Consider the following 9762-nt stretch of genomic DNA (forward strand, 5'->3'; position numbering starts at 1 on the left):
AAAATGACTAAATTATTTTTATCTCCAGACTGTCTCTGCAATTAAGGTACAGACCCAGCATTTTCATAGTATAAAAATGGGAAACCACGGAAAACCATCTTCAGGGCTGCCGACAGAGGGGTTTGAACCTACTATCTTCTGAATACTGGATTCTGGTCGCACTTAAGCGACTGTAGCTATCAAGCTCTGCACTTGGTAACCCCCTGTGGGTGGGGACGGTAGAATAACATCCATGGTATCCCCTGCCTGTCGTAAGAGGCGACTAAAAGGGGCCCCATAGCCTCTGAACTTGGGAGTGTGGGTTGATGACCACGGAGCCCTCAGCTGAGTCCTGCCATTGCTTCCACGTGTGCCAGGCTCCTCGCTTTCATCTATCAGACCTCGCTTGGTCAACTCTTGTTCTTTTCTGACCCTGAATGTATTAAGTTCTCGAGGCCTAGGGAGTCTTTAATTTTCACGCCTTCGTGACCCTTGTCTTTCTTTGGTCGATAACTGGAGAGAAAAAGTGCCTGGGAGGGCAGAGGTTCAAGGAGAAAAACAGTGAGATTAAAAATCCAATTATAAATATAAATTTTAACATTGTAGAACTCATAAATGTTTGAAAGAAATCATTACCATGAGTAGGAATTATACAAACAGATACAGACAACCCTAATGCTCCCTCACATACAGAGAACGTTAAAAATATCATACTGAAGTACAATTCATAATTTAAAAAATTTAAATACAAATAAAGTAAACCAAACAGAAGCTGAACTTGTCATGCGCGGCTGCTGTGCTTTAAGCATGTTTACAATCTTATATGAAATCTTACCATATAAAAGATGGCTGGATGTGTTGTCCTTCCTGGGTTATTCAGGCATTGTATCGCGTAACTAAATTCTGGCTGATGCGAGAGAGTTCTCCTATTGAAATGTTTGATTTCATTTGTAATGTTCTCGTCCATTTCCTCCAGTGTGTGAGAATTTGTTCGATACACATTTTCTGTGTTTACCCCACAAGTAAAAATCGCACACTGCACTGTTGTCTCAGAAAAAAACACATCAATCGTCCAGTCATAATGAGGGACTTCAGTAGCACCATTAGCATTTTCTGCTCACCAGTAGCGAGAGTTATGACCAAGTAATACCTGTTTAAGAATAACTTCAATATTTAAGTGGTCTGCCTATTCAATACATACATAATTTATTAAATCTTGTTCATGTTTCTTCCCCTAAGGGACATCATCAGCTGGAATAAATTACAAAATATATCAGGTATAAAAATTACATTACTAGGTTGGAAAGACAAATTAAAAACTTTTATACACAAGGACTTTAACAAAGTTTACTAATAATTTATTTTAAAGTTACAAGTCATATAGTCACTAAAATTGGATGAATTGTTCATTAAAATCTTGATGGTAAAGTTCGTGGGAGCTAACAGTTGTACTCATAAAATCATAAGGTGATCGTTGTTGTGAATAGAAAGATTTCATTTAAAATCTTTCTTGACAAAAGATCCTTAAGATCTTTGATAGATATTCCTTAAATTGTATTTGAGATTGAATGCTTCAGGATTTCAAGTAGACACTGTCAAGAGCTGTAAAGTTATTTGTAGAACTGAATGTTTTGTCTGAAATTAAAAGAAAAACTAAGCATAAGTAAACACTACAACACAGTTATAAAACCAGAAGCTACATATGTAGCAGAAACTCTTTTTCACCTGAATAAACAATCAGACTGACAGACTTCAGAAAATTGAAAGGAGGATTGGAAGAACCTGCATCAACAAAAAATACCAGAAAGATGGACAGTGGTGGTTAATGCCTAACAAAGTTGTGTACAAAGAGCTAGAACCCATTACAGATACTATGCGTAAGAGGAGGCTGGGATTCTTTGGACATATCATGAGTATGCCGGATTCAAGACTTCTGAAACTAGTACAACACAATCTTGTCTCAAAAAATACCACAACAGGATGTAAATGGATCAGAGAAGTAAGAGGATCTGATGGAAATAGGCTTTACAACAGAAGACACCAAAAATAAGATAAAATTGAATACAAAACTAAAGAATACAAACCTCCGCTTTACCCTTACACAAAACAAACCAACACCATGCACATTTTCAACTGAGGAAAGGGCACGAAGATCAGATCGTCTGAAGTAGTACAGGGAGGACCGCAAAGCCCGAACAATCCCTTCTGAGAGACCTGAACGACGGACTGACTAAATTGATCCTATGTGGTCATAAAAGAAGAGATGGAACATGAAATAATGATTTAAATTGTTACTTCCTTGTTACTGGCTCCGATGCTTGGAAAAGGACTCTCTTCGGCTGAAGTAACCGTCTATCTGAATTCATAACAAGTACCGGTAGTTGTTACATTGAGCATGAAGTATGGAGGGGAAGTAGAAAGGTGTGTTCTGGACAGAGGAACGACGTGTCAGAGCGTGCAAGTGAAAGTTGGACTTTTTTTCTAATTTTTGCTTTAATCAATTCCTCATACAAGATGTTATACTTCTCAGAAAGATCGTTTATATTACCCGTTGGATTGTTCCTATATTATTTCATCTTCCATCTCTCTTTACTTATACTTAGTTTTTCTTTTAATTTCAGACAAAACATTCAGTTCTACAAATAACTTTACTGCTCCAGCCCCGTGTTGACTTGAAATCCTGAAGCGTTCAATCTTAAATATAATTTAAGGAATGTCTACCAAAGATCCCAAGGATCATTTATCAAGAAATATTTCAAATCAAAGGTTTATTCACAACGATCATCTTACGATTTTATGAATACAACTGTTGGTTCTCACGAACTTTATCATTGAGAGTTCAATGAACAATTCAACCAATTTTATTGACTATGACTTGTAACTTTAATGAAGTTTACTAATTTATTTTAAATGTCCTTGTGTATAAAAGTTTCTAATTTCTTTCCAATCTAGCAATGTAATTCTTATATCTGATATATTGTTGAAACACCGGATCCCATGAGATCTCAAAAGTTAAGCAACATTGGGCATGGTCGAGAAGTGGATGGGTTGCCACGCGCTGTTGGTGGGGGGGGTAAGGGAATGGAGGAGCGGAAAGGAACTGGCCACCCTACCGTATGTAAACTCCGGCTCAGGTATACCTCTGCGGAGGTTCGGACCTGCCTTCGGGCAGAACACACCCTTACCTTACCTTATTGTTTAATTTATTCTAGCTGATATCCCTTAAGAGAAGAAACATGTACTAGATTTAATAAATTATGTATTGAATAGGCAGACCAATTAAATATAATATTTAAGTTATTGTTAAATATTTGCTACTTGACTTCATAATCAATATGGGTTTTTATCTAAAATGGAACTGTTAAAGCTTGCTATTGATGCTTTCACGGTCCGTACTTAGACATGATACTGTATAGGCTTTTGGGCTTATGCCGTGTCAAGAAAATAAGGTGAAATTCTTTACAATTTTGCAGAGAACTGTGCTCTGCATCATCTTACCCACACTAGACACTACAGGTCCAGGATTATACGGGAACAGGGACACTGGCTATCAATTAAGTAATGCCTGGTTGCCAGCCATTAAGAATTTACTTCCCTTCACTACTGTTATTTCGTCTTAGTGTTTTCCAAATTCGTACGTTCCTCATTGCCAGATGTTTCATTCCAGACTTGTATCAATGTCATATGTTACATACACGTTATGTGAACCTCTTAGACTGATTCTGATGGTTCGGTCAGCTTCCATTTCGAGCGCTAGCACTGTGCCATGTCCTGGAAGCCATCTGGTGGTGAATAAACATACCATTTCCACTTCTATTATAACGTCTAAATTTAGAGAGTCATTAAGAAGCCTTTCTTGTGGACAGTCTAGACTTTCTTCTGATGACGCAGAGCACAATTCTCTGCGAAACGTAAAGAATTTCACCTATTTTCTTGACACGGCATAAGCCCAAAAGCCTACACAGTATCTGTTAAAGCTTGTCACATGTAATAGTTATGACTGTTCTCACAACCATTAAGATGAAACCAGGCCTCATCCAAAAAGAACATAAGCTTTGGGTCAAATAAATGATCATTCAGTGATGCAAGATACCACTTACAATATCTCACTCATGTGCCTTGATCAGCAGGTTTTAAACAGTGTTAAAACTGTTCGTATGCACGCATGTTTTTTACTGAGCAATGATACAGTAGTTTCAAATGTATTTACAATCGCATGAATCTGAGCTTATGAAGGTGACACTTCGCCAGTAAATTGCTGAACAAATGCGTTGCGTACGCGTTGAGCAGACTTAAAGTAACTTTAACATACAAAAATAATTCGTTAACAGCTGAAATTCAGAGTGGCGACTGCTAGGTCGAGAACTATGTGTGCGCCTCCCGTACTGCTGCTCATTTCTGGGAGATTGAAAACGCCACTGGACGGTCTGGGTTTAGGAGACTCTGTATACTTGTCTGAGGATTATGGTTTCATAGCCTTTCTTTGGAACAACTTTCTTCATAAATTGTTAGAAGTTGGATCATTTTCTTTTGGAAGGAGAGTTTCTTATTATTGCACACCATGTATTGAGTTAGCTGTGTAGGTATGACTGACTGGTTGTTTCTTGTATTTTCTAGGTAAACTGGACACTGAAGGTGGAATGTTCAGCTTTGTCCATTTCCGGTAGATCAAGCAGTTCATAGAAGACTGGAAGAGGCCCTGGTGTCGATAAACTTTCCATCCGCACGGGACAAGCTCAGTCACCGTGACAAGTTTTTGGTGCTACTTGCAACAAGTAATGATGGGAAATGATTTCCTCAGACAGGTCTGTGTTGCTCCATTTTGACTTTTAGAAGTAGCTCTTTACTTTTAATAGTTTGGATAGATTGTTCCAGTTTGTACAAACACCCTGTGGGTGGGGGATGCAGATGAATACACCCACGGTATCCCCTGCCTGTTGTAAGAGGTGACTAAAAGGGGCCCAAGGGGCTCTCAACTTGAGTGTGGATTGGCAACCACGGGGCCCTTAGCTGAGTCTTGGCATTGCTTCCACTTACTTGTGCCACGCTCCTCACTTTCGTCTATCCTGTTCAACCTCCCTTGGTCAACTCTTGTTCTTTTATGACCCTGATGGTATTAAAGCATTCGAGGCCTAGGGAGTCTTTCATTTTCACGCCCTTCGTGGCCCTTGCCTTCCTTCGACCGTTACTTCATTTTTCGAAGTGACAGATCCCTTTCATTTTTCTCTCTCTACCCCCTGTGGGTGGGGGATGCAGACGAAAAATATACCCACGGTATCCCCTGCCTGTCGTGAGAGGCGACTAAAAGGGGCGACAAAGGGATGATTGTCTTAGAAGCATGAAACTACTTTTGATTAGTACCACCACGCAGGGAACACCATAGGTCGCCTTTACTTGCGATTAGTACCACTATATTAGGTACACAATAGGTTTGTGATTAGTAGCAGCAGTGTGTATGGACTGTGGGTTTCCAGTACCCGTGAGTCGTACCCATGTGAGCAACACCACGGGTCTGTGCGATGCCTGTGAGTTGAACCACTATATGAGCGACACAGTCGATCTGCGTTGCCTGTGATTAGTACCCACTGTGAGGAACACCGGGAATACCGGCGCCTGTGATTAGTACACCTAGATGAGGAACCTAATCAGTTTGCATTGGTTACGAGAGGCGCCATTGTGTGAGAAACATGATAGGTCTGAGTTACCTGTACGACGTACAATACTTGTTAGTAGTACCATAATGTTTGGAACACCGTGAGTTTACGCTACCTTTGATTAGTACCGCAACTTGAGAAATACTACGGTTCTCCTTTACTACCGGGATCGTTGACATAGATATTGATCCATTTAGACAAACATGGATTCAGGATTGGGCTTTGGAAGCACTCCCTTGGTCAGTAATATTGTTTCTGGGAATGTGAGGCATTGTGAGTCTTATCCACTGATTGTTTTAAATTCATATTCATCAATTCATTCCTCACCACGTTTTTAATTCTGGTCGATGAATTTTGTACTTTTAAATTATAATCACATTTAGTCTCATTTTGTACCATAGGGGCTGATGACCTAGATGTTAGGCCCCTCTAAACAAGCATCATCCAGTTTGTACATAAAGAAACAAGTTCTTGTTTTAATGACAAAGTGGCAGTGGAGTGTGTGAGCATCTGTTAAGTGGAGATTCCACGAACCTGCTACGCTGGCGTAGCAGGGGGAGAGGTGATACTCCCACGTGGCGCGTCCCAGGTAATGGATAGGGCGGTCCTAACCGGCTTGCCGGCGGACTAGAGGGAAATAAAATACCTCTCGCGGACCACACACACAACCCCCTGTGGGTGGGGGATGACGAAGAATACACCCACGGTATCCCCTGCCTGTCATAAGAGGCGACCAAGGGATGATTGAATTAGAACCATGAAACACTTTTGATTTTTACCATCATGCGGGGAACACCATGGGTTGCTTGTATTTGCGAGTAGTACCACTATATTAGGTACAAAATAGGTTTGTGGTTCGTAGCAGTAAAGAGGCTGGCCTGGGGGTTTCCAGTACTCATGCGTCGTACCCATGTGAGCAACACCACAGGTCTGGGCGTAGCCTGTGCGTTGTACCGCTACATGAGCGACACCGTCGGTCTGCGTTGCCTGTGATTGGTGCCCACTATGTGAGGAATACCACGGGAATACCGGCGCCCGTGATTAGTACACCTAGGTGAGGAGCCTCATCGATTTGCGTTGGCTGCGAGTGGTGCTATTGTGCGAGAAACACCATAGGTCTGCATTCCCTGTACGAAGTACAATACTTGTGAGTAGTACCATCTTATGTGGAACTTTTTATTAGTACCCCAACATGACAAATACCATGGTTCTACATTACTCGCGACATGTACCATTCTGTGGGGTCTTAGACATGGATTTTGCACCCGTTTAGACATCAAGCATCATTGTGCTTTATAAGTGGTCCCTTAGTCAGTAATACTATTATTTACAATCTTTTTTGAGTTTGATCCACGTTTTTTTTGTTTGTTTTTTGTTGGGTTCATGTCATCCATTCATTCTTCATGACATTTTTTATTTTATTTTGGTCAGTGGAGGAATTTGTACTTTTTGTTATTTCATTTCGTACCATTAGGGCCCGATGACCTTGATGTTAGGCCCCTTTAAACTAGCATCATTAAGTGGAGATTACATTTGCTAATGGCCAATAACATACTAGTCTTTTTCTTTTAGCTTTGGTCCCAGCACAGCGTGGCTGTGCAATGACACTTGATCGCTAGCCAGTATAATTGAGAGAAATAAGTCAATGATTCCACCTAATAGGTACTAATTCACTAATACTAACAATGAACACAAGGAAATTAAATGAACAATAATTATGAAAACCTTCACATTTATTTGGACAAATCCTCAAAGACAAATTTAAATGACATCCTAGAGCACAAAAGTTCCCTGTATTATTATTATTATTATTATTATTATTATTATTATTATTATTATTATTATTATTATATCCTAATTTACCTAAAAATATTAGGGAGGAAATATGACTTCATAATTATCAATATAAGCTAGAATGCTCCAATTCTTGGCTAGAATCTCCGTCTGGCACAAGAAACGGCGAACAACGAAGGAGCTGAGGACACACCTTCCCTCACTTCCCTGCTGCACTGTGATAACGAGCACATTTCTACACACACACACACACACACACACACACACACACACACACACACACACACACACACACACACCAGTTCAATGCCAGACAGAAGGCAGGGACAACAGCTGGAAGACTCTCTCTAGAAATGTAAGGGAAAATAAGTCTGGATCAAAATTACTATTTTTTTTCCACAACAGTTTCCATCATACGTAAACATTTCTTCCCGGCTACAGATTGGGTTGAAAACTACCAGCCAACTTATAAATGCAGTCTAATGCCAAACAATTCTTAAGATCCTTCCATGGAATGCCAACCTCCACTGAGGTTATAAATTTTGTCTACACGCATTATATAACTAAAAATTTTGATTTTTTTTTTTTTTTTCCGAAACCAAGATCCAGTGCCATAAGAAGATAACTCATCACATTCCCAGAATATCTGAGACTCACGCTAACATAAGAACTACTTAACTTAAAAAAAAACAGCCGGGCTGAGTGGCTCAGACGGTTAAGGCGCTGGCCTAACCCCAACTTGGCAGGTTCGATCCTGGCTCAGTCCGGTGGTATTTGAAGGTGCTCAAATAAGACAGCCCCGTGTCGGTAGATTTACTGGCACGTAAAAGAACTCCTGCGGGACTAAATTCCGGCACCTCGGCGTCTCTGAAAACCTTAACAAGTAGTTAGTGGGACGTAAAGCAAATAAATTATTATTATTATTTAAAAAACTGCATTGTATAGGACATCAAAAGTATTTTTAGCTGTAAGCCTTTTGAACTGCTGAACATTTTCAAACCATAATTGATAGTTTCATTCTGCTCCCCTTTCCATAACACATTCCTTTAGTTTGAGCTATGTTACTTATTATTGTCGCTTCTGTTTCCGGTGAGCAGTTCAGAAGAGAATTGAGCCTGCTCGTTTTCAATAAGTGTTTTGATTTAGTGGTTTTGTCTACCACTACAGAATCCACTTTCTGACCTATTCATTGTAAAATGTCAGTTTGTACCTCCCATTGACTAAATACCATAACTTCGGCCACTGTCTCGTATACTGTCGAACCTTCCTTCTGCAGACAGTCAGTTCTGAGGGAAAATGTCTGTTACGAGAGGTATCCACTAAAACAAGTTTGTAAAAATAATTGAAAATTTTAACAGCAAAGAACATCCACCTTAAGTATTAGCATACATCTTATTTTTATTATTCTAAGTCATTTCTGTGTTAGTATTTCATAATTATTGTAAGTGATTTTACACCATTCCCAGCTACAAAATTCTCAACTTTCAGATCATTTGCGATTTCTCGAGCTTTTTCTTGTAACATTGGTCCACTCACACAGTTTCTTCACTCGAGCACCCTTGAACCACTCATATACTGTAACGTTCACTTCTGAAAAAACTGACTCCCGCTTTCTTTTCATTCCTTGATTCCTATTTTCCTCTCACTCTTTTAAAATTTCAGTTCTATTCTTCACAATAGTGTTTGAGTTTTCACGCAGTTGAATTTTTTGGCAAGCTTTCTCAATGAAAGTCCCTTGTCACTTTCTATAATCACATTTCTTCTTGCCTCGAGATCTAAACATATTCGTCCCTTGTTGCTCATGTTTAACAGACAACTGAAATACAACGGTATTTCTGTCTCGCTACCACGGTATTTGTCTTGCTAATTAGCACCTGTACTGTCTTTTCCTTCTTAAGTTGACTACCTGAGCTCGACCTTATCAGCGACAATCTATTATGAATAGAATGATGCAAGAAGGGAAGAAAATCCCCAGGTAACTTGTGAGTCAACAGTCTCTGGCAGCATTTCTCGGCAATTAGATTTCTCGGAATAGACCTATATACCACTAGGTAGAACTGCATTCCGATGCATCTTTTCTCCCCTTGCACTCGAAATAGTACAAACATTCAAAAGGGATTTTCTTATGTCTGAAGAATGGTTTTTAAAGAAAGGATGACATATGGTCCGGCATAATAAATTGTCCTGCAATGTGTAAAGTGTCCGCTTAAGTCAAGTGGACGGGACAAATGGGGATGTCCGCTGTCCGGAGTTCGATGAGTCTGCCTAAATGAGGCCAATTGAACACTTATGTAGGATAAAATCGGTTCCAAGGAAAATTGTCTGTATAGGGAGG

Source organism: Anabrus simplex, chromosome 13, assembly GCF_040414725.1.
Source record: "Anabrus simplex isolate iqAnaSimp1 chromosome 13, ASM4041472v1, whole genome shotgun sequence".
NCBI classification, from domain to species: domain Eukaryota; kingdom Metazoa; phylum Arthropoda; class Insecta; order Orthoptera; family Tettigoniidae; genus Anabrus; species Anabrus simplex.